This window comes from Podarcis vaucheri (genome assembly GCF_965113315.1).
Source record: "Podarcis vaucheri genome assembly, chromosome: 11".
In the NCBI taxonomy this organism is placed as follows: Eukaryota; Metazoa; Chordata; class Lepidosauria; order Squamata; family Lacertidae; genus Podarcis; species Podarcis vaucheri.
The window spans coordinates 49,831,550-49,858,097 of record NC_138749.1 but is presented as its reverse complement, the minus strand read 5'-3'; positions in this window follow the sequence as shown (position 1 = coordinate 49,858,097).

The following is a 26,548-nucleotide window of genomic DNA, read 5'->3' as shown; positions in this document are numbered from 1 at the left end:
AAGACATTGGTTGAGAGCTGGGTGATGAATGCTGGTGGCATAAGCACCTAGATCTTCAGTACTCTCACCCACTCACTAAATGAAAAATACAAAAAATATAAATGCTCCCCTCCTCGCAGAAGCTGGCTATGGGAAATGTATCATGATCTATTTCACACCTGTTGTACACGTACTTTTTTTTTTTTTTTTTTGCTTTTTTATATACAGTTCTTCCCATGGGCAATTTTGGAAAAGCTATCCATGAAAAAGAAAGCTATGATGAAGCAGAGGACAATAAAATAGCCATTTCCTGTTGAAAAGAGTTCTGTAGCCAGATACTAAAAAACAGTTAAGTGCTGATAAGCAGGCCTGAACAATTAAATGTTTTGGCATCTCTGTTTACAATCCAGTTGAGTAAAGATGTCAGATGTAACTGGAAAGGCAACTCATTCCTGTGTCTTCGACGTTGCATTAAAAACGTAGCTTGAACAAAAAGCAAAAACCCCATGAATCTTAGTTTATCCAATCTAGTTTATGCTAACATTTGGAACATTATTTTATGATCTTGTGTGAATTTAACCTACGCGAAAGTCTATCTTGATTCCTGGGCTGTTTATTTTAATAAATCCTTATTAAGTAGTTAAATATAATAAACCCTCCCACAAGGTGCAATTTTCACCGCAATTCAATAAAAATAAGCCCTAGACATGCATGATCTCTCCTTTCATAGCGCTCACGAACAGGTTTGTTTAATAATAGAACAATGGAGCCTAGAGGGGTCAGAAACATGGTCAGGAAGTAACAAAATGAGCACTCCAATCTGGGGGAAAATGCTAGCTAATATGCCTTGGGAAATGTAATGTAAAACAAAGATCAATTCAATAAAAACGAAACATTTGCAGGCTAATAATGCTGAAATAGACTTAACTCCCTGATCCCTCTGTAAAAACCACCTGGAAACAGCACTTGCTCTGCTACAGCAACAAAGGCAGCAGGAGGTTGAGTCTGTAACCACCTCCACCCCCAGACGGTGACAAAATCGATGGCAGCTTAGAATAGGAAAAGAACTCATCTGTGGTAGGAAGGCACCACAGATGCCGTTGTAGTTTGTACTTGCTCAAGGTTGGATAAAAGAAGATCTTGCCCTAAATGGGCTTGGCTGGCTTAATTAACTATTTGATTACTATAGCAATTAGCGTGTATAAAATGCGCACACACAAAAACCTGCCCACATTCGGGGAACTCAGTTATGATAGCCCAATCTCCTGAATGCTCCAGTTTGTTGGTTTTCATCTGCAAAGGACTGAAGTGCTTGCAATCTAATCTACAGGTCTTAAGAACCCTTTTCTTCCAATAGGCCCTAAGGTTGCCATATTTCGAAAAATACAATTCCTGACATCCGTTTTTACACCCGAAAACCAGGACATGTCAGGAGTTTTCCTGACGTATGGCAAACCTAAACCAGATGATAAAGGTAAAGGTAAAGGTAAAGGACCCCTGACAGTTAAGTTCAGTCGCAAACGACTCTGGGGTTGCAGCACTCATCTTGCTTTACAGGCTGAGGGAGCCGACATTTGTCCGCAGACAGTTTTTTCAGGTCATGTAGCCAGCATGACTAAGCCGCTGGCGAAACCAGAGCAGCGCACAGAAACGCCATTTACCTTCACGTCACAGCGGTACCTATCTATCTACTTGCACTTTGAGGTGCTTTCAAACTGCTAGGTTGGCAGGAGCTGGGACAGAGCGACGGGAGCTCACCCCATCACAGGGATTCGAATTGGCAAGCCCAAAAGGCTCAGTGGTTTAGACCACAGCGCCACCCGTGTATGTAGAATACTCATGTTTGGCTTGGTCCTTATGTTTCTGTTTATCTAGAACACAGTCATCTGTGGACACAGTATCATTTACTCTGGCTCCAGTATGCTCCCGCTTCTGGGGTGGGAAGCTATGTACACATGCCATTAGGCACAATCCATAACAACCCTGTAGAAGGCTGATCGCCGAAGAATTGATGCTTTTGAATTATGGTGCTGGAGGAGACTCTTGAGAGTCCCATGGACTGCAAGAAGATCAAACCTATCCATTCTGAAGGAAATCAGCCCTGAGTGCTCACTGGAAGGACAGATCCTGAAGCTCCAATACTTTGGCCAGCTCATGAGAAGAGAAGACTCCCTGGAAAAGACCCTGATGTTAGGAAAGATGGAGGGCACAAGGAGAAGGGGACGACAGAGAACGAGATGGTTGGATAGTATTCTCAAAGCTACCAGCATGAGTTTGACCAAACTGCGGGAGGCAGTGGAAGGCAGGAGTGCCTGGCGTGCTCTGGCCCATGGTGTCACGAAGAGTTGGACACGACTAAACAACTAAACATCAACAACATAACAACCCTGTAGTTTCATGAGAAATACTGCTGTTTGATGCCTTACCCTTCAAACCAACTTCCATCCGATTTGAACTTGTAAGACGCCTTAACTTCTCATGTAAAGCTGAGGTATGTACATTTGAGATAGATGCTGTGCATGCCCAGATGACAGCTTCATTGAATGGGAGTTTTTGGGGGAGGTGCAGACATGGGGAACCCAAACAGGTAATGCACATTGAATGAAGGAATTCTTGCTCCTCTCTGGTGAGTACAGCAATGTGCAAATGTGATTTGGAACACGGGATGGGAGAACAACCTCACCTCACCTTAAGCCTCTTAATGTGTCTTAATGTTTATAGCAAATGAAGTTTTCATGGCCATAATATCTCGAGCAAGACAGATTGATGTGTCAGAATCAGCAGCGAAGTCTGATTTGCATGGAATGCAATCAGGTTTAACATCTCTAAGGAGGGTTAACAGTCTACTGTCTGTTTGGATGCCATTTCAGGGTGGTTTGTGTGTTTTTTGGAACTCTGCCTTGTTCAACAAATTATTTCATTTGTGTCCTTCTGAACCTTATTGAGTAAATGAGAGGTTATGGGATGTTGAAGAGAGATGTGGGAGAACTGGATTTCTGCGCTGAAAATATGCCTTTCTGGCAGAAGATTTGGCATACTTGACAATCACTGGGAAATAGTCCCATATGTTTGAAAGGCTTTGAGTCCAAAACTGCTTCAAAAATGAGAATTATAGGATTGGACACCCGCAGAGAAGCTATTTAGCTTGTATTCAAAAAGTTGCACTGGAATATATTTGGATGCTGAAGCCTCTCAAGTCTGCCGTAATCTTACAAAATACTTTCTGGGTCAAATGTCTCACTGCAATTTGGACACCGTAACTTAGTTACAAGTGTTGGGCTCAAGTCAGGGGGTGTTCCAGTCCAAGCAAAGAGTTCTGGGCAAGAGTTCTGGTACCTGTTAGGCAAGCTAAGCCAGGAAAGGAAAGTTCAGTTTCCAGTAAGACAAAGGAAAGCAAGGCAAATTCCTGTTTCCTCTCAGGCAAAGCAAGGCAAAGTTCAAGTTCCAGGTAGCAGCTGGATAGCACCATTTGATACTCAGGTTGATACTCAGCTCTGATTCAGCAACAGACAACTCCAGGCTGAGGCCTAAGCAGGTCTTCAGTTCAGTCTGGGTGGCTAGCTCCATTTCAGCTGGGAGAGGGGGCAAATCGTGTCCTCCCTAAAAGAGGGCACGTGTTGCAGTGAGACTTGGAGACTGACCCCCTGTGTTGTGGGTGGGTTGATTGGTTAGCCACAACACCTGATTGGTAGGTCCCTCAATGTTGGGTTCAGTCTGGCCAATAGGACGCAGGCTAAACGGATCAAGGGACCTATATATACCTACGCACGTGACCCAGAGCTTCCTCTTTCGGCTCGGGCATCGGAACACCTGCCCACCTCTCCCTACTTTTAGGGCTTTGTGTGATTGACCTTGCTATGCTGTTGTGTGTCATCTGTCATTGGGACAGGGACACGGCAGGAATTTCCCCACTTGCCTGATTGGCTGTTGCCATGTGGGTTTTGTCTGCCGCATAGCAAATCGTCACAACTTATAAGGTTGTGGATAGGCACTGGTGCAGGTGATAGGGATGGGAGCATGGTCTCGCCATCCCTATGCGAAGGGTATTTTGTTAAAGGAATCCAGGGACTCAATTTGGTTTGGCCAACCCCCAAAAAGGGGTGGTGCCCGTGCCTGAGTCCAGGGGGGCATCTGGGTGGTGAACATAGTCTGTTCCTGGTTTTTCGCCTTTCCAGGTGTTCACCCTTGGCTGACCTATGCTGGAACCCTGGGTCAGCACTGCCTGCAACGGTGCAGGGAGCTAGTTGAACCAGAGCCTATGCAACCACTCACTCTCTGTAATCAATAAAGTTGTGGCCTAAATTCTGCCAAAAACCAAAACTAAAATTTGAGTCAAGTGTGAATTTATTTAGTGGGGAGGTCTCTGGCTCTGAACACGCAACTTCTTTATTATTTGTTTATTTATTAAATGTATATCCTGCCTTTCCTCCCAAAAGAGCCCAGGGCAGCAAACAAAAAGTAGCTGTAGTTTCCTTTGGTTGCTCTCTCTTCTCTCAGTTTTTCTTTTTCTCTTAAAGATTTTTGAGACAGCAAACAAACAATGGTAGTGATAGCACTAGTACAAGCCTTCTTCAGTTCAAGACATCCCCACAATCTGAACGCAAGCGTTGGACTGAATCGCAAGCTAAGACATATATTTGAACTCAAAACCAATAGGAAAGGACTGAGAAGATGAAATGCCTTGGAACTGTCTGTAAGAAGAACCTGCTGGGCTAGGCCAATGACTTATCTGGTCCAGCATCCTTGCTCTCATAGCCATAGGCCACCCAGATGCCTATGAGAAACCCTCAAGTGGGAGCTAAGCACATGAACACTCTCCATAGAACCATAGAACCATAGAATCATAGAGTTGGAAGAGACCACAAGGGCCATCGAGTCCAACCCCCTGCCAAGCAGGAAACACCATCAGAGCACTCCTGACATATGGTTGTCAAGCCTCTGCTTAAAGACCTCCAAAGTAGGAGACTCCACCACACTCCTTGGCAGCAAATTCCACTGTCGAACAGCTCTTACTGTCAGGAAGTTCTTCCTAATGTTTAGGTGGAATCTTCTTTCTTGTAGTTTGGATCCATTGCTCCGTGTCCACTTCTCTGGAGCAGCAGAAAACAACCTTTCTCCCTCCTCTATGTGACATCCTTTTATATATTTGAACATGGCTATCATATCACCCCTTAACCTTCTCTTCTCCAGGCTAAACATGCCCAGCTCCCTTAGCCGTTCCTCATAAGGCATCGTTTCCAGGCCTTTGACCATTTTGGTTGCCCTCCTCTGGACACGTTCCAGTTTGTCAGTGTCCTTCTTGAATTGTGGTGCCCAGAACTGGACACAGTACTCCAGGTGAGGTCTGACCAGAGCAGAATACAGTGGCACTATTACTTCCCTTGATCTAGATGCTATACTCCTATTGATGCAGCCCAGAATTGCATTGGCTTTTTTAGCTGCCGCGTCACACTGTTGGCTCATGTCAAGTTTGTGGTCAACCAAGACTCCTAGATCCTTTTCACATGTACTGCTCTCAAGCCAGGTGTCACCCATCTTGTATTTGTGCCTCTCATTTTTGAGAGGCCACCCAGATGCCTATGAGAAACCCGCTTGTGGTTTCCTGGTATTCAGAAGCATAAATGCCTCTGACCTCTAGGTAGGTAACTACATCTATAGGCAGATGTAAAGGACAAATGCATAAGGAAAGTGTTTGGGCTGACATTTCAGGCTGCAGTCATGGCATTTGAATGTAATGACTGCTAGCTAAGATTGCTGAGACAGAGGAACTTGTATGATGGCTGCCTTCCCTTCCTCTGCTCACTCAAGTGCTCATTACAGTTCTTTCTTTAAACTGCTGGCTAGACAGCTGCCTGTGCCTCTGAGGAGCACTGAGCAAGGGAGCATATAAATTCCTGTAGCAGTTTACAGCCAAGATAAACTCAAACTGCAGGGTTATAGCTTGAACCGACATAGAAGAAGGACCAAGCAGAGGGGAAAGTATTTATATTGAGTCATGTCACACCCACAAAAACATTTGGATGCTTCTCTCCATGCATTGGCTCCTGACCTTCAATGTCAGATTAAATAGTATGAGCTGTGTGATGCAAATCACAAATTTCCACCCTTCAGTAAAGCTACGTTGACTTATCACTGTGTCATCATTAGTTCCAAATGTCAACCAGTTGCTTTGTTCCTCTTTTAAAGTTCAGGAAAACACACACTTAAAACAAATATGTGTCTTAGGCTAAAATTTGTAAGGTCACTCCCTCCCATCTCTATGATGCCCCAGCTATGGAACACTGGCCAGAACCGTAGTGATTTGGTGGTTTTTCACTGAACTGCTGCCCTAAAAGTGATTGTGAATTGGAAAGGTTCTCCAACAGATTCCACTTTGTGGGTCTTCAAGGGGAAGGATTCCTATAGTATGGAACAACATCTGAAGGTGATGTTCCACGTGTGTGTCATGACTGCCCTCCTTCAGAGCTGGACTGCACATTCAGAGATATCACACAGAATAATCCCCCTTGGACTGTACCATTTCAGAATGCAACAGGGGGTGGCCTGGTTGACTAGAAGAAGAAGAAGAGTTTGGATTTGATATCCCACTTTATCACTCCCCTTCAGGAGTCTCAAAGCGACTAACATTCTCCTTTCCCTTCCTCCCCCACAGCAAACACTCTGTGAGGTGAGTGGGGCTGGAGAGACTTCAAAGAAGTGTGACTGGCCCAAGGTCACCCAGCAGCTGCAGGTGGAGGAGCAGAGATGCGAACCCAGTTCCCCAGATTACGAGTCTACCGCTCTTAACCACTACACCACACTGACTACTCTTGTAAGAAGAAAAACACTAGGTTGAAAGATCCCTCCTCTTTTTTTCTCCTAGCTTATAAAACGCTGCAGATTTTTCTGCCACGCCAGTAATGCTATCATCCTCCACGAAACTCAGGAATTAGCCTATAAAACTGTTACAGGACCAAACACTAACCTGCTGTATAATAAGAATTTGATACACTTCCCATCAGGACCTCAAATTCAAGTTTTCATTGAAGTACATGTACAACAGGATTCAATTTGTGGCCAGTACATTTCAGCTGTAATTATTTAAAATGGACTTGGTAATTCTTCTTTATTTGCTGTTTCCTTTTATTGGAAAACCAACTTACAGCTTCTCATTTGGACTACAGCATTTAATTTTGCATTCAACCAATTACCGTGGGTATGGATTTTGCTTTGTTTATGGATTGCAACGCTCAAGCAGTTATTTTCACAAATATATGGTGTCTTTATTGCAGCCAGCAATGTCAAATGAACTCTGCTTCTTTCTAGCAATTTCAGTCCATTTTTTGCCTTTTTTCCCCTACACCACCAGCAATTTTCCCTGAAAGCTGTGTATAGTTTGTGAAACCATGAGAAGCTGAGAAAATGTTCTGCTGGCTGGCTCGTTCCCTCAGGAAACACCACTTGAATGTCAAAAGAACCACAAAGTAGAAATTATTCTTACTTTCATAAAACCGAGGATTTAAACACAGTGTGTGGCATGTATTACTGCTCTGCTGCAAGGCAACATAAAGAGCAAAGCTTTATCTTTCTGCCTGAAACCCGGCAACCTCTGGGAGTGCACGTTCAACATCAAAAATCAAAACATTTTCATAGCATAAACACCAAATGGGAAGCCAGCTCATGGATGAAGCAGGCAAAGAGAAAGTGATTTGGAGACAGGGCTGTGCAATGTTTCAATTGTAAAAAAAATTGAAAGAGAAAGCCAGAAATGGACTGATTGTGAAATTCTCTGACTAATACAATGGTTTAGTATAACCACAACGAGAAGTTTCTGTAGCTCTATTTGCTGAGTTTGAGACTAGAAAAATGTGAAACCAAAACTGACACAGTCATTTCATTTATTTATTCATGGAACTTCTGAAATATATCAGTGCATATGCTCCAACATTTCTCCAACAAAAATAGGAACACCATACCCTCCAACATTTCCCTGATGAAAATAGAGATGTCCCTTTCAACATTTTCCACATGAAAATAGGGTCATCCTATTTCATACCCTCCAATATTTCTCCCATGAAAATAGGGATGTCCTAGGGAAAATGTACCATTCCAGGTTCAAATCAGAAACAGCTCTCCTTTAATTTACTTAATGGAAGAAGGTGGAATGGATCCACACAACAGGATCTGAAGCCCTAAATTTCTACATATGAAGCTGCCTGGGAGATTCCACAGAGTTTTGGTTTTGCAAGGGTGAAAAAAGACTCATTAACAAGGGTGCTTTCAGACTGCCACTAATTTGCGAGAGAAATTCCAAGTGCATCCTGTAAATTTAGGTTTGTGCAATTACAGTGGTACCTCAGGTTACATACGCTTCAGGTTACATACGCTTCAGGTTACAGACTCGGCTAACCCAGAAATAGTGCTTCAGGTTAAGAACATTGCTTCAGAATGAGAACAGAAATCGTGCTCCGGCAGCGCAGCAGCAGCAGGAGGCCCCATGAGCTAAAGTGGTGCTTGAGGTTAAGAACAGTTTCAGGTTAAATACGGACCTCTGGAACGAATTAAGTACTTAACCTGAGGTACCACTGTACAGTGCTCCAAGGCCTTAGCATGATAAATCCGCTTTAAAAGCAGTTTTTGCATTTAGGAAAGGGCCAACGAAATGCATTGAAAAGTGTGGGGCAAGCAAATGATTAATGAGAAGAAATATAAGCACCCTACAAGCAAATCAGGACGAATGCAGGATGGATGCTCAGTTATGTATGACTGCCCTGCCAACAAATTGAAATAAATGCTCAATAAAAGCTGGATATAATCTGTCTGCCCCATAAGCTTTCTGCAAGCAAATCAGGATGAATATTCAATAAATAGGTGGTCTGGAGAACACTAATAATAATAATAATAATAATAATAATAATAATAATAATTTCTTATTAATACCCCGCCCATCTGGCTGGGTTTCCCCAGCCACTCTGGGCGGCTTTCAACAGAAATATTAAAATACAATAATCTATTAAACATTAAAAGCTTCCCTAAACAGGGCTGCCTTCAGATGTCTTCTAAAAGTCTGGTAGTTGTTTTTCCCTTTGACATCTGGTGGGAGGGCGGGTGCCACCGAGAAGGCCCTCTGCCTGATTCCCTGCAACTTGGCTTCTCTCAGCGAAGGAACTGCCAGAAGGTCTTCGGAGTTGGACCTCAGTGTCCAGGTAGAACGATGGGGGTGGAGACGCTCCTTCAGCTATACTGGACCGAGGCCATTTAGGGCTTTAAAGGTCAGCACCAATACTTTGAATTGTGCTCGGAAATGTACTGGGAGCCAGTGTAGGTCTTTCAAGACCGGGTGTTATGTGGTCTTGGTGGCCGCTCCCAGTCACCTATGTTTAACTTTAATTAATTACAGTTGTGGGATTCTAATTTTCATGCACAGCATATAGAGACAAGAGGTGTGTACCTTCCCAGACATAATCTGGAAAACTCCAGCCTCTTCCTGTTCCTCACTGGTGTGGCTCTGAGGCTTGGGGGGGCGGTTACCATGAGCAAATGGACAAAATGTCTTAAATGGTTTAACTTTATTCCCCCCTGCCCCTTGGGTTACATACGCTTCAGGTTACATACGCTTCAGGTTACAGACTCCGCTAACCCAGAAATAGTGCTTCAGGTTAAGAACTTTGCTTCAGGATGAGAACAGAAATCGTGCTCCGGCGGCGTGGCAGCAGCAAGAGGCCCCATGAGCTAAAGTGGTGCTTCAGGTTAAGAACAGTTTCAGGTTAAGAATGGACCTCTGGAACAAATTAAGTACTTAACCTGAGGTACCACTGTAATAAGCACTGAGCAGGCAAATCATATAGATGGGCATCACTGTTGCCCCCCCAAGAAGCAGAGAATATACACAGCAGGAGGTGGGAATGATGATGAGAACCATGCCCATTGATGAGGAAACGTGTTCTCCCTAGCAGAGAGCGCGTGTTGCGGTGGGGGATACAAGCCACCCCATTGTTGCTGGGCGGATTTGTGGAGGGACCCAGGCAGTTAATTGGTTAATCGGGTCGCTGGGGAGAACTGCTTGTTGCCAATTTTGGAGGAGGGGTCAGAGGTTTTAAATACTGGTCGCTGAACTTTGAGCGTTCTCTTGGCTGCTTGCATCGGATCACCCGCCCACCCTCCCTGTATTGGGGGGGTTGTTCGCTTGACCTTGCTATGCCTGTCATGGGGTCGTCTGCTTTGAGGCAGGAGCCTGGTAGGAATTTGTCCATTTGGCTGATTGGCTGGTGCCATTTGGTTTTGCCTACTGCGTAGCAAATCGTCACAACTTGTAAGGTTGGCGGTTAGGCATTGGTTCAAATTGGTTGGTGGAGGGGTAAGTGCCTAGCCCTCCAATGGTGGTGCGGAAAGGGAATTCCGTTAACAGAATCCAGGGGCTCGCCATTCTTTCTGTCCTTTTCCCTGGCATCAGACTTGGGCTGTGCAAGCCACCAGGGGCATGAGGGTGAGAAGTGAGGGACTGAGGCCCAGCTTCATTTTCTCCCCAAAAATTATTTCCCTGACTGGCTTCTGCTGGAATCCGGAAGTCAGTTCTGCAACCACTCACCTGAGTGTATTTAAATAAAGTTGTGGCCAAATTCGTGCCAAAAACCCAAACCAAAATTGATGTGTGATGTGTGAGTTATTGGGGGGTGGTTGGGGACCTCGACACGCAACAATGCTATTGTTTTTCTCAAAATTCACAGTGACTGGCTTCAACTGCCGCACCAGGTGATTCACGATAGCGAAAGAAGGGGAAAGTGGCTCCAAACTGTGTCTGAAATAAAATCCAGATATTAACAACATGAGAACTTTTGGCAACAGTTAGCAGCTACAGCATGAAAGTGCAAGGAACCCCCTGAAGCCATCTGTTGTACTTCTGGGTTTTGGGCATTCGCTTTGAACTTCTGAAAGCAATCAATTAACGGGAGGCAGCATAGAGTGCTCTAGGCTAAGGTGCGGTCTGCTTTGAAATAGTCCTGCCTTGGCAACTTAGCTCCCACTTATAGAAAATTCTCCTGTAATAGGCATCTACCCTGCAGCTGGAGCGAAGTTTTTGCACGCTCGCTTGTAAGCCTAGCTGGCCAATTTAGGTACCAATTGAAAACCCACAGACACCTCTCTTAATTCAGATGGCCTCCGACGACATTCGATAAGGACGCTTCAGCCATGCACATAAATGAAGGGCTGCTGTGCAAGATGCAAAGGTGCAAGACGTAGGAAGCAAACTGCCTGCTGGCCACAAGTTTGCCATGGGAAACAGTTTTTAAATTGACTGCTGTAGTGGCTGGCTTTGCCTGCTTCTTGGGAGAAAAGCAATGACAAACCTAGACAGCATCTTAAAAAGCAGAGACATCACCTTGCCAACAAAGGCCCATATAGTTAAAACTATGGTTTTCCCAGTAGTGATGTATGGAAGTGAGAGCTGGACCATAAAGAAGGCTGGTCACTGAAGAATTGATGCTTTTGAATTATGGTGCTGGAGGAGACTCTTGAGAGTCCCATGGACTGCAAGAAGATCAAACCTCTCCATGCTTAAGGAAATCAGCCCTGAGTGCTCACTGGAAGGACAGATCCTGAAGCTGAGGCTCCAATACTTTGGCCACCTCACGAGAAGAGAAGACTCCCTGGAAAAGACCCTGATGTTGGGAAAGATGGAGGGCACAAGGAGAAGGGGACGACAGAGGACGAGATGGTTGGATAGTGTTCTCGAAACTACCAGCATGAGACTGACCAAATTGCAGGAGGCAGTGGAAGACAGAAGTGCCTGGCGTGCTCTGGTCCATGGGGTCACGAAGAGCCGGACACAACTATACAACTAAACAACAAAAACAACAACAACAAAAGTGGCTGGCTTGCATCATACATTGCTCACATCATACATTTCAGGCATGTCCAACCGGTCGATCGCAATCTACTGGTCGATCACCGGGCGTCCCTGGTCGATCCTGGTCAATCGCGCGATCCTGATCACCCCTCCACAAAGCATCTATCATCTATCATCCCCCAAAAAAGCTCAACAACTTTGGTCAATCCAATGGGTAGACCACTGCCAGTTTTTTATATTGGGAGTAGATCGCAGTCTCTTGGGAGTTGGACATGCCTGATACATTTAATGGGTCCCCCGAAAGAAGCCTCAGAACTGTAGCTTACCCTCCCCCAGAACTGCAATTCCCAGCATTCTTAATAAACTAAAGTTCCCAGGATTCTTTAAGTGGGATGAAAGTTTTCACTGAATTCTGCCTACAAGCAGAATTTGGGTCCTATTTGTACCGTTTACGTTGATTTTGCAGCTTTGCAGAGCAAGAGGGAGAGAGGACCTAAATGGCCTTGGCCAAGTATACCTGAAGAAGTATCTCTATCCCCACCGTTCAGCCCGGACACTGAGGTCCAGCTCCGATGGCCTTCTGGTGGCTCCCTCAGAGTGGAATGCCCTCCCATCAGATGTCAAGATGTCACCTGCCCCTCCCAATGCGCGAAAAGGTATTCCGTTAAAGGAATCCAGGGGCTTGCCTTCCTTTTGTCCGATCCCCTTCCAGGGTTTAGGGCCACGCCAGAGCCCCGGGAGCATTTGGGGTGAGCTTGAGTCTGAATCTGGTCCAATGTTCCCTCAGGATGTTTTCCCTTACTGACATCTGCCGGAGTCCAGGCGTCAGTCCTGCCCTGCTGAGGTCAGGTGCAGCTAGTCAGGAACCAATGCCTAAGCAAACCACTCACGATCTGTAATCAATAAAGTTGTGGCCAAAATTATGCTAATAACCTTAAACAAAATTCTGCATCAATTGTGTCTTTATTTATTGAGGGAGGTCTTGGGATCTTAACGTAATAATAATAATAATTTATTATTTGTACCCCGCCCATCTGGCTGGGTTTCCCCAGTCACTCTGGACGGCTTCCATAGAAACCAAAAAAACACTAAAATATCATACATTAAAAACTAAATAATGTATAAGAACTAAAATAACTTTCCTAAAATAAATAATTTTATTTATATCCCACCCTTCCTCAGCCAAAGCTGGGCTCAGAGTGGCTAACAACAGTAAAATAATACAGCATTCTAAAATCAATTCATTATAAAATCAGTTCAAATCAAATTAATGGCAGCCAATTGGGCTAGAGTTCTGTGAGGATTGCCAAAGGCCTGGTGGAACAGCTCTGTCTTGCAGGCCCTGCGGAAAGATGTCAAGTCCTGCGGGGCCCTAGTTTCTTGTGACAGAGCGTTCCACCAGATTGGAGCCACAGCCGAAAAAGCCCTGGCTCTGGTTGAGGCCAGCCTAACCTCCCTGTGGACCTCCAAGATGTTTTTGTTTGAAGACCGTAAGGTCCTCCGTGGGACATACCAGGAGAAGCAGTCCTGTAGCTACAAGGGTCCTAGGCCGTACCTGCAAATCCCTTGGGATATCATTTTCAGAGCCCTTAAACTGCAGGGTTTTCTTTTGCACCATGTGGACTACTGGAGAACAGCTGGAGAGAATATGGTGAAGGTATACCTACTGAACATCCTTTCCCCACTGCACAGGAATGACAGACAGTAATGTGTGCACAGAATATGCACCTTTAAGTGTGTGTGCTTGTGGTGGAATACTTGAGAATATTTTAGGACTGCAAACAAAGGCTGCTAATTCCTTGTTGGCTTTCAAACAGGCCATCAAGTATCTGGAATGCAGAACTAATTAGTGGAAAAATAAACCTGTTATTCTGCACTTATTACCTGTGGTTGGGTGGGGGCTCCCCATAAATTCCTCACTTAGTAAATAGAAAATTTAGATAATATCTGGAGTACTAAGGGAAGGTGCCCGGGGCAGTGTTTAAAAAACTGGCTAAGCCAGCTCTCCTGTTCAGGAGATGGGCTGGCAGAGGTGCCATCAAAGAACACAGACAGGACTTCCTCCCCCAGCTATGTGTTAGTTTGCAAAAGACTGGGAGGGGGAGGTTTCCAGGAAAAAAAGGTGTCCCTTTAAACAGAGGTTTATGAGCAAGATTTTTTGGGAAGAGGAAGAAAGGAGGATCTGAACTCCATGTGTCCTGGCTAGGAGAAGCTGCACCAAGAGACATTTATTTATTTACCGCCCATCTGGCTGGGTTTCCCCAGCCACTCGGGGCGGCTCCCAACAGAATTAAAAGCACAGTAGAACATCAAACGGGGACACGGGTGGCGCTGTGGGTTAAACCACAGAGCCTAGGGCTTGCTGATCAGAAGGTCGGCAATTCGAATCCCCGCGACGGGGTGAGCTCCCGTTGCTCGGTTCCTGCTCCTGCCAACCTAGCAGTTTGAAAGCACACCAGTGCAAATAGATAAATAGGTACCGCTGCGGCAGGAAGGTAATGAATGGTACTTCCTTGAGCTGCTCTGGTTCGCCAGAAGTGGCTTAGTCATGCTGGCCACGTGACCAGGAAGCCGCACGCTGGCTCCCTTGGTCTATAAAGCTAGATGAACACCGCAACCCCAGAGTCATCCGCGACTGGACCTAAAAGTTAGGGGTCCCTTTACCTTTTAGAACATCAAACATTAAAATCTTTCCTAAACAGGGCTGCCTTTAGGTGTCTTCTAAAGGTCATTTATTTCCTTGACATCTGATGGGAGGGCGTTCCACAGGGCGGGCTGTGATTTTCTGCACCTCCTCCAGAAAAACTCAGGTGTAAATATGTGTGAACAAACCATACTTCTTACAGGCACCGCTGTCTCCGCCACGCCTCATTCCAAAGGAACACACACCCTAGTTAAGTGCCAGGAACTCTGGGATCTTGCTACTGTTTGGCGGAGATTGGGTTAGGTACAAACACAATTAATATATCTGAGACAGTTTTTGTGGGCAGTTTTGGGGCAAAGCCAGCTGTATGCTCCATGATCAGATCGTCCAGCTTTTTATTTTTAACGCAAAAGCACTTGGGGTAAACTCTGACTGTCTAGCCTTCCAATTCCTCCAAGCTCTTTTCCCTGATCTAAATTGGCGCCCCCCCCCCAGATGCTATTAGTCCTGCAACAGCAAAAAGAAAAGAAAAGAAAAGAAAAGAAAAGAAAAGAAAAGAAAAGAAAAGAAAAGAAAAGAAGATCTAGGTATGTAAAAAAGATATAGGCACCTCCATTGTGCTTTCCTCTTTTTTTGCTCCAGGGCTGATAATAGCAGTTAAGAACATTTTAAGAATGCACCTGAAGCTTCAGGCAGCTGGCTCGTCTAGCTCAGAATTGTCCCTACAGATTGGCAGAGGGAACATTCCCATCCCTATATGAAGAAGAAGAAGAGGAGGAGGAGGAGGGGGAGTTTGGATTTGATATCCCGCTTTATCACTACCCTAAGGAGTCTCAAAGCCGCTAACATTCTCCTTTCCCTTCCTCCCCCGCAACAAACACTCTGTGAGGTGAGTGAGGCTGAGAGACTTCAGAGAAGTGTGACTAGCCCAAGGTCACCCAGCAGCTGCAGGTGGAGGAGCAGAGACACGAACCCAGTTCCCCAGATTACAAATCTACCACTCTTAACCACTTGAACCTGGAACTTTCTTCATGAAAAGCAGCCACCCTCTTACTGAGCTATGCCCCTTTTTCTCACACATATGCCAATATGTATAATTTTGCACATATACATATGTGCAAAATTTGATAGTGAGGAAACATTCGGCCCATGTAATGAGATGCCGTCCATTCTTTGACACTGTTTCTTTCCCCACAACAATTAACAGCGGTAGACTTTTTTGTCACATTGAATCGCGTGAGCATCTGAGCTCTCATTTTTCTAATGTGCCAAGAACATGTGGAGCATGCATAATTCCTGGATTAAAAGAAGGGAGTTTTTTAAAAATAGAAAAGCTCTATAATGTTTTGGCATTTGCAGTGCCCCTGGCTGTGTCTTGCTTTCCCCATTTCTTTCAGAGCTTGATTAAAGCCTATCAAGTGATCAGCATTCTTTGAAAGAAAAAAGGAGTAAAATGTGCTTGCCAATATTATGGTTAAGCAATATTGGGGGGCGGGGGGCAGCGGGTTGTAAACAAAACTGGTAAAATAAGGCTGCAATCCTGCAGTCCCGTACCTAGGAAAAGCATCACTGACCTCGGTAGGGCTTGGTTCTGTAAAAAGGGTTTGCCAAGAGAAAAATATAGGAAAATTGTGAATTTATACTATAAGTCCTGCAAAGTCAGCTTGGTTATTTCTCTGCAAGCCAGAGAGATGGTTCCTTAAAGTTTTGTTTCAACTTACTTTTTAAGAACTTGCAAGCAATGTAGTTCTAAAGTCCAGTTTTCTTCATTGTGGACAGCAAGAAATCCATGGCTGGAAAATGTCAGAATTGGTTTCTCAGCAGTCATTTGGAAGTCCTGGTAGGGCAAGAGAAAGAAAGTGACAAATCTCTTGACTCGATTAGCTCACTATGTAGCTTGTTAGAAGGATAGAAAGGAAAACCAATCGGTTGAACCATGGGACACGATTCTTAGAGAGGCGAAAAAGCAAACAAGACTGAGAGACATGAAAGTAAGTTGCAAAGCTACAAGGAAATCTTAAGAGACATAATTAGCATTCTTCAAAGTGTTCTGATGATTCATGCTCAAATGAGAAAATGTCACACACTGGCATGTTTTTTAGAAATATCTTTGTAAAAAGAAAATCCTTCGGATGTTATTGGAACACAGGAAGCTATCACATACCAAGGCAGACTAACTGTCCTAACCAGTCCCATATCATCTCCTTTCATTGGCACAATAGCTTTTCACAGTGTTTCACATCGCCTGTTGCATGAGATAGGAATCTCTTTTTTAAAAATAAAAATAAAAATAAATCTTATTTATTGATTTTTCACACACACACACACACATTTACAAATTTTAACATAGACCATAAATTACTTTACCTGTTGGCTTTCTGTCTTCCCCTTCCATGGCTTCCATATTTACCCTTGAATGCTGCATACTTCACATATACAATTCAGCACACTTGTTTTAACCTATTTATCTTAATAATTCATGCTGTTGCTCATGTCAAGTCCTGCTGGCATATTCACCTCGCTACTTTCTTGGGTTCCATGATCACTGAAGATGGTGACAGCAGTTCATGGAATTAAAAGATGTCTGCTTCTTGGGAGAAAAGCGATGACAAACCTTGATAGCATCTTAAAAAGCAGAGACATCACCTTGCCGACAAAGGTCCGTATAGTTAAAGCTATGGTTTTCCCAGTAGTGATGTACGGAAGTGAGAGCTGGACCATAAAGAAGGCTGATTGCCGAAAAATTGATGCTTTTGAATTATGGTGCTGGAGGAGACTCTTGAGAGTCCCATGGCCTGCAAAAAGATCAAACCTATCCATTCTTAAGGAAATTAGCCCTGAGTGCTCACTGGAAGGACAGATCCTGAAGCTGAGACTCCAATATTTTGGCCACCTCATGAGAAGAGAAGACTCCCTGGAAAAGACCCTGATGTTGGGAAAGATGGAGGGCACAAGGAGAAGGGGACGACAGAGGATGAGATGGTTGGACAGTGTTCTCGAAGCTACCAGCATGAGTTTGACCAAACTGCAGGAGGCAGTGGAAGACAGGAGTGCCTGGAGTGCTTTGGTCCATGGGGTCATGAAGAGTCAGACGCGAATAAAAGACTAAACAACAACCACAATAGTAATTCTTTAAATATTCAATAAAAAGTCTCCAGTCCTCAAGGAATTTTTTCATCATTTTGGTCTCTAGTTTTTGCTGTTAATCTTGCCAGTTCTGCATACTCCATCGTTTTCAAAAGTCATTCTTGCTTTCTTGAAACCTCTCCTTTCTCCATCTTTCGGCATGCAGTATTTGTGCTGCTGCCATTATATATATAAACAAATAAGTTAACTGACTCTTTTGGGTCATTGCTATCAAGGATGCCTAAAAGAAAAGCTTACTGGGAATCAGGAACTTGAACATCTTTTTAATCTCATTATATAACCTGAGACGGCTTCTCCATGTGAACCAGGAAGTGACGTCTCCAAACAACGAAATTACTTCTTTTCTTATCTCTGTGGCTGCGATCTCCTGGGTGATATGGACTCCGTAAGGTGGCTGAATGTGCATGTGTACTCCATCAAACACCCTGCACAGCCCCGGGCGCTGGCATCCCATGCTATGTCACTGATATGAGGACAACAGCGAATTCCGGGGCTGAAATTGCTAAACAGAGGGATCAAAACAAGGCTGGATACTGAATCTTATAGTGCTGCTCAAACATCTTGAATAGCTCTTTGTCAAGCATGGTAATAGCATCCTGTGCATTCTGGCTTTTATTATCTACTGCCTTTTAATTTTTTAAAAAGAATTATTTGAAGGGGCCAAGGCTATTGATAGCTTTCACAAAGGGTAGTCATGCTTGTCCAGGAAAAACAGTCATTTGGAACCAAATTAGAAACTATGCAATACATATAAAGCCAGCACAGCTCTGAGCATGAGTCATGTGAGGATAGTCAGTTTATACCTCCTGCCTCATTGCAGCCTTTAATTGAGAGCCATGGGATATCAGTGTTGCAGAGAAAAACATATTTTATAGCGTCATTTGGATGAAGAATATTTGGGCCAAGGCAAACCCAGAACTACCCAGAAAAAACTTACCTGAATATTCTTTGAATATTATTTTGAATAAATGATCAGAACCAAGATCTAAAGCCCAGGCTTACTTCACATTTCTGCTTTGCCTGGGCAGGCAGTATGCTCATACCGTCCAACATTTTTCTGATGAAAACAGGGACTTCATAATGATAATTTTAGTATCTATACCCCTCTTGTCTGAATGGGGTGCCCCAGCCACTCAAGGCAGCTCCCAACATATATATATATACAGTGGAACCTCGGATTGCGAATGTGATCCGTGCAGGAGGCATGTTTGCAACCCACAGCGTTTGCAACCCGCAGCACCCGCAACCCGCAGTGCCACATCTGCGTACGTGTGTGATGCGATTCAGAGCTTCTGCGCATGCACAAAGTTTGAATTAGTGCTTCTGCGCATACATGAGCGCCAAAACCCGGATGTAACCCATTCTGGTACTTCCGGCTTTCGGTACGTCCGTAACCTGAAAAAGCGTAACCCAAAGCGTCTGTAACCCGAGGTACCACTGTGTGTGTGTGTATTTTAGGCTGGTGGTACAGTGGTACCTCGGGTTACAGACGCTTCAGGTTACATACGCTTCAGGTTACTCCGCTAACCCAGAAATATTACCTCGGGTTAAGAACTTTGCTTCAGGACGAGAACAGAAATTGTGCTCCGGCGGCACGGCAGCAGCAGGAGGCCCCATTAGCTAAAGTGGTGCTTCAGGTTAAGAACAGTTTCAGGTGAAGAACGGACCTCCAGAACAAATTAAGCACTTAACCCGAGGTACCACTGTGTGTGTGTGTGTGCATTATATATATATATATATATATATATGTATATGTATATTAAACGTTTTTAAAAACTTCCCTATACAGGAAACTACCTTCAGATGTCTTCAAAAGGTTGTATGGTTACTTATCTCTTTGGCTCAGGGGGGGGGGTCACATAACTCCATACCCTCCAACATTTCTCTGAGGGAAATAGGGACGTCCTAAGAACAGCATTCCGGGATCAAATCAGAAACTGGGACAGCTTCTGTAAATTCGAGACTGTCCCTGGAAAATAGGGACACTTGGAGGTTCTGTAAGCTCCTGCTAAAGGATGGCAGCATGAAGCCTTGAAATGGGGTGTTTTCCAGCCTCTGAAGATGGAACAACATAAAAACTATGGGAAATCACCCATTCCTTTTGTATCCTGGCCAGCCTGGGCAGCTGGTCTTCACTGTACCTACTACTACCGAGACAGGGTGAGGAGGTGGAATCGACATGCATATAAAAACCGTTCTGAAAATGCTTTTTTAAAAAAAGCATTTAAAAAAATACATTGAATTTTCCACAAGGCTCACCATTGCCGTCTAGTTTCACGTTGTATATTGCACTTAATACACACTTAAAATGTTTTATTTGCAGTCCTCAGGAGTTGACATATAACTACAGTGCAACCTCGGTTTTTGAATGTCTCCATGGACGAACAATTCAGAACCCGAACGCCAAAAACCTGGAAGTAATTGCTTCCATTTTCGAACATGCCTCAGAAGTCAAACGTCTTCCAAGGCGCGTTTCTCCATTTTTTTCAATGGATTTCGCCAACCGCCCTTTGATCTTCGGTTTTTGAACATTTCGGAAGTCGAACAGTCTTCTGGAGCGGATTATGTTTGAAAAACCAAGGTTCCACTATATATTTTTCTACTTGTGTAAAGGATTTTAAAAGACCTATCATTTTAGTTCACTTATTTCTGGAAGGGTGGTTCTAGGTGTATAGATGAAGCCCCTGCACAACTATGGGTTTCTGTATTAATATTACTGGAGGTTCACCAAAATCTGTATTAATACTGGAGGTGCACCCTCCAGCATTAATATTACTGGAGGGTGCACCTCCACAGGCACATACCTCCACATGTGGTGGGAGTGCCCCAAAATCCAACTATTCTGGAAAACAGCCACGCAAGAAATATGTAAAATAACGAAGCAAGTATTAGACATCACCCCAGAACTGGCCGTACTAAACATCTTCCAAGACAACTAAGCCCATTTACACCACAAAGAACTCATAACCCACCTACTTTCAGCAGCCAGAAACACCATAACCAGACACTGGAGAGACCTATCAGGAGTAAGCATGGACCAATGGTACCAAATAGTATGGGAAACAGCCCTACTAGAAAAATTAACCAACAAGCTGAAACTGACACGGGAACAAACAGAAGAAGACGCCTTCACCCCGGTATGGCTCCCCTTTATCACATACACAGCCCAACAAGACAATGACAATAATCCACCAACAGCATACAAATCAATCTGGCTAACCTGATCCAAAACACCCACCCACCCCACTCACACACGAAAACAAAGATCACCACAGCCAATCACAAACAAACAACCACACCCTAGGCCAACCCCAACCTCTCTCACCACCAAAGGAACACAAGTGAACAGGACAAGCAACGCTGACACCAAACCCTACATAGAGTAAGCATAACAGAAACATCACCACCCGCCCCCACCCATCTCCCCTCCCTCCACCCCTTCTTTTTTTCTCTCCCCCTAATGTCTCAACAAATGAAACGGATTTGTAAAAATGTTACATGGAAAAAATACGAGAGACATTACACTTACTTGTGTAAAACAAGAAAATCTTTAATAAAAAAAATATTACTGGAGGTTAGAGATCTTTCGTAATTTTCTTTTTCCTTGCTTTCTTTCTCAGTAGAACCTCAAATGAATGAGATGGTACCTGTACCAGAGAACTTTACATGGAAAGTGGAACTAAGATGAGGTTCTGACATGGAGTCTGTATCTCTTTTACAAGATGCTTATCTCCCTGCCAGCATCCCTGTACTTTCCCTCCTCCCTCCTTAACTCAACCACACATATACAGATAATTGCTTTAAGGAGCTGAAAAACAAGGAACAAAGATGCAGGACTTCCTAGGAGTTATGGGCACACTTTCTTTTGATAAGCAACTATGAAAAGTAGAAATCAAATTTCTTTTTTAGGCGACACTGTAAATGTCTTAAAAGAAACTGGCAGACTCATACGTATAATAAAGAAAAGGAAATAACTTTTCTTGATAGATTTAGAGGAGTTAAAAATCAACGATTACCTTTCTTTTTTTCACCCAAGGCTTTGAAGAGTTCTCATTTATAAACTTAAGGAATATTTTCTCTGATGCCAGAATGACCTTTCTAACTTTCGTGTTCACAAAGGTCCTTTTTCACAGCGTGCAATTCATACAGAGAGCTATGAAATTTTGCATAATGCAAGTGACACTTTTTGATCCATTTTCCTCTTCTTTCTCTTTCTTGTGAATTGCAAATGTTACATCTGCGCCTGTTTCCATAGAAACAGTCAATTTTGGAGTTTGAAAAGGGGGTGAGGGGTGGGGTGCCAGAGAGTTGAGTGGCTTGGGAACGAGTGCATAAAAATGGGGTTAAATCAATTCTTCATTTTAATGCTCGTGAAATATAAAACAAAATTAAACATATGAATCATCTGAGGCACTCATCAGAGACTGGAATATCTGATTAGCTATGGACTCCAGTGTGAATTTGTTAATGATGGAGCTCTGGTACCTTGAAATACTACTTTTTATTTCAGTATTTCTTTCCCTCAAGTAAAAAATAAAATAAAAAAATCCCACAACTCAAGAATATGCTTGAACTGCTTATTTAAGTAAAAGCCAAGAAGTGATAAGCATTAATGAGTGTTAAATAGCAAAGCAAAACCCAGCTTTGTTGAACTGAAAATAGTGAGACTTTTCTAGCGTCTTTGAAAACAACTAAGGCGGATTGTGTGCAGACTTAACCGGTGTCTTGGGGATCAAACAGAAGTTAATTAAAGAAAGTGGAAAGTTATATTCTGTGGAGGCTAAATTGAAAAAAGGCGGCATTGTGACCTCTTTGTGGAAACTTTGAGGGTGGTAGACAAAAGTCGCACAATGTGGAGTGCAAACTGCTTGCCCAATGTTTTCAGTGCCCTGAATAGCAAAGGAAAACAACTATAGCAAGTCAGGCAAAGAATGGCAGGGAAAATAGGGAATTAATGGCTTTGTAGCTTTTCACCTTCTGTGTGATGCTGAATGTCTACTTCATATATTCTCCCAAATAAAAAGGAGAGAACTCCTTCTTCCCTCCACTCGTTAAAATGTGGGAGAACTTGCCGCAACACACCATAACTGGAAGTGATTTAGGAGAAGGAGACAGAATAGGAATTTCATGGGAGCATGACCTTTGAACTTTCACATTTTGTCATGGAACTTTAGGTCCAGGCAACAATTTGTCTTTAAATAATACACGGCAATAGAATTCCTTCCCCCCATGCTTCTAGCCAAATGCTTCACTATTTTTTAATTTACAGTGGTACCTTGGTTTACAACCACAATCCGTTCTGGAGGTCCGTTTGTAAACCAAAACAGGTTGTAACCCAAGGAGCACTTTCGCCAATGGGGCCTCCAAATTTTTTTTGTACATGATCCCCCAAAAATGGGTTGTAATCCAAAAAAAGTTTGCAAACCGGGACACGCCCTTCCGGGTTTGACGTGTTTGTAATCCAAAATGTATGCAAACCAAGAGGTATGCAAACCAAGGTATCACTGTATAATAATATAATATAATATAATATAATATAATATAATATAATATAATATAATATAATATAATATAATATAATATAATATAATATAATATAATATAATATAATATAATATAATATAATAATATAATAATAATATTATAATATGTTGCAATGCAATAGGCCAAATAGCTCTGTTTTTAAAGAAATACTAATGTAATGTGTGTGTGTGTGTGTGTAACAAGAACACTAAAATTCTCAATAAAAAGAGTTAAAAACAGGGATTTAAAAACATTCAAAAGATGATTAGAATAATCATGGCTGTGTTCCGCTTCCACAGTTGGAAGGAGAAATGCTTATGAATGCCAGTTGCTAAAAAGCACAGGAGGGGCAAATGCAGCTGCAAAGTGTATTCTCCTGCATGGAGAGCACGTGTTGTGGTTGGGTTTCGCAAGACACCCCCCCCCCTTTGTTGCTGGGCGGGTTAGTTTGGATGGTCACAATTGTATTTGGGCTCCTTTGGTTGTTGGAGAGATTTTAATGTTGCTTATTTTGATTGACAGCCTAGAGGCTATACATTCCCTGCACACAGCGCTGAGTTTCCTCTTTTCGCTGCGCACATTGGATCACCCTTGCTATGCCTGTCAAGGGGTCGTCTGCCATTGGGGCAGGGGCCTGGTAGGAATTTTGTCCATTTGGCTGATAGGCTGGCACCATTTGGTTTTTGCCTACTGCGTAGCAAATCGTCACAACTTGTAAGGATGCGGTTAGGCATTGGTTTTATGAATTGGTTGGTGGAGGGGCATGGATTGGCTGTGCCTGCGCCTCCAATGCTGCTGCTGCAAGGGAATTCCTTTAAAGGAATCCAGGGGCTCGTCATGCTCTTGTCCGAACCCCTGGCAAGGGGCTAGAGCCACGCAAGAGCCCCTGGGAGCATTTGGGGAGAGGTGAGGGCCTGGCACCCAGATCCATTCTCTCCCCAAAAATGTTTTCCCTTACTGACTTTGCAGGTTTGCGGATGTCAGTTCTGTCCCTGGGCGGGGACAGATAGTTGCAACCAATGCCTAAGCAACCACTCACATTTTGTATTTTAATAAAGTTGTGGCCAAAAATGTATGCCAAAAACCTTAAACAAAAAAAATTCTGTGTGAAGTGTGAATTTATTGGGGGTGTCTTGGGGACCTCGACACGCAAATATAATATAATCTCCCAACATTTCTCCGATGAAAATAGGGACCTCCTATTCCATACCCTCCAACCTTTCTCCAGTGAAAATAGGGACGTCCTAAGGAAAAGCTAGGGACGCGGGTGGCGCTAGGGACGCGGGTGGCGCTGTGGGCTAAAGCCTCAGCGCCTAGGGCTTGCCGATCGAAAGGTCGGCGGTTCGAATCCCCGCGGCGGGGTGCGCTCCCGCTGCTCGGTCCCAGCGCCTGCCCACCTAGCAGTTCGAAAGCACCCCCGGGGGCAAGTAGATAAATAGGTACCGCTTACCAGCGGGAAGGTAAACGGCGTTCCGTGTGCGGCTCTGGCTCGCCAGAGCAGCGTTGTCACGCTGGCCACGTGACCCGGAAGTGTCTGCGGACAGCGCTGGCCCCCGGCCAATAGATGTGAGATGGGCGCACAAACCCCAGAGTCTGTCAAGACTGGCCCGTTCGGGCAGGGGTACCTTTACCTTTACCTTTAAGGAAAAGCAGGAGATTCCAGAATGAAATCAGAAACCAGGATGGCTTCTGTAAATCCGGAACTGTCCCTGGAAAATAGGGACACTTAACAAAATTAATTTATGCTTGCTGCATTAGCCATGAACAATTTACAACAACAGCAACTGTTACTGCATGCAGAATGAAATATACACGATCCAAGCTGTACGGCTCCTTTATTTGTCTAGGGTTAAATTTACAGTATTAGAATTCAATGGCAGGAATATACGAAAGCTTGTGCAACTTTTGTTGCCCTAGGTGTGCAATGCAGAAAGCGGGTGTCAATTGACAACAAACTTAGACCTTTAATCTTCCCTAGCACAAAAATTCCCCCTATGCACAAGATTAAAAAATCTTCTAAATAAAACCCAGAGTTTCCAGCTTGAAAGGGGATTTGTGCTTTAACCTGGTGTGACCTAGCTAAACTTCAGCAGAGCAGCTATGAAATGGAGGGAGAGAAGGGGGGGAAGCAACTTTAAAAGTCTGCTTTTCAGCAGAAAACGAGGACACCCATTTGTATTCACAGAAGTACAGCAGATTTATGTCAGATAAACATTTAAGTGCTTCTGCACAAGCAGCCCGGCCAATAGATGTGAACAAATCACTGGTGGGCGGAGCAATGGAAGAATCCTTGAAAATCCATCGAGAGTTGGCTAATTTACAGCCGCTTGCTGCACCTGTCACTTTCACAAATCAATGGGAGTGCCTAGCCTTTAATAACACGGGGTCACTGGTAAAGGTTGCATGTGTCGGCCATACAGCCAAGACCTTTTGGGATGGCAGAAAAAAGAACCTCGGTGACGCACGTTAACAGCCACATGCTCTTTGATGCCACTTCCAATTTACTTTATCTTGAATTGTCAACTAGCAGAACTGTCTCCCATATTAATAAACTCGAAGTCTGTATCCAAGCCAGGGAAAAACGAGGCAGCTGGTTTGCTCAGAGGAAAAGAAATAGGGGGAAATGTGCCTCAGTCTGAGAACGAAGAGTGAAACACAATGGATTATTATTATTATTATTATTATTATTATTATTATTATTATTATAGTGGTACCTCGGGTTAAGTACTTAATTCATTCCGGAGGTCCGTACTTAACCTGAAACTGTTCTGTTTCTGTTCTCATCCTGAAGCAAAGTTCTTAACCTGAAACACTATTTCTGGGTTAGCGGAGTCTGTAACCTGAAGTGTATGCAACCTGAAGCATATGTAACCTGAGGTACCACTGTATTTAAAAAGGATGTCAGGTTGTTGTGTAAAACAGAGAAGTGTTTCAGTTTTTGCAGTGGTGGGTAATGGTCACTGAAACTAGTAGTGTGGGAGGCCTATGGAAAGCTGGGGCAGACTCAGTGACAAGCAGAGCCATCTAAGGTCCAGTTTTGCCCTCATCCTCCTCTGTGTTGAGTTCTACAAAGGCAACGCCGAGACCAAGGAGGAAGAAGCTGAGACCCAGGGCCAGCCCTGGAGTTGAAGAAAGAAAGAGGGTAGGCAGAAGGGGACTGGCTGAAAACAGAGTGGTGGGGCAGTGCCCCATTTTCCCTCATGGGCCGGCCTCTAGGTAAAGGTAAGGTAAAGGACTCCTGGATGGTTAAGTCCAGTCAAAGGCGACTATGGGGTTGCAGCGCTCATCTCACTTTCAGGCCCAGGGAGCCGGTGTTTGTCCACAGACAGCTTTCCAGGTCATGTGGCCAGTAGGACTAAACCGCTCCTGGCACAACGGAACATCATGATGGCAACCAGAGCGCATGGAAACGCTGTCTACCTTCCCAC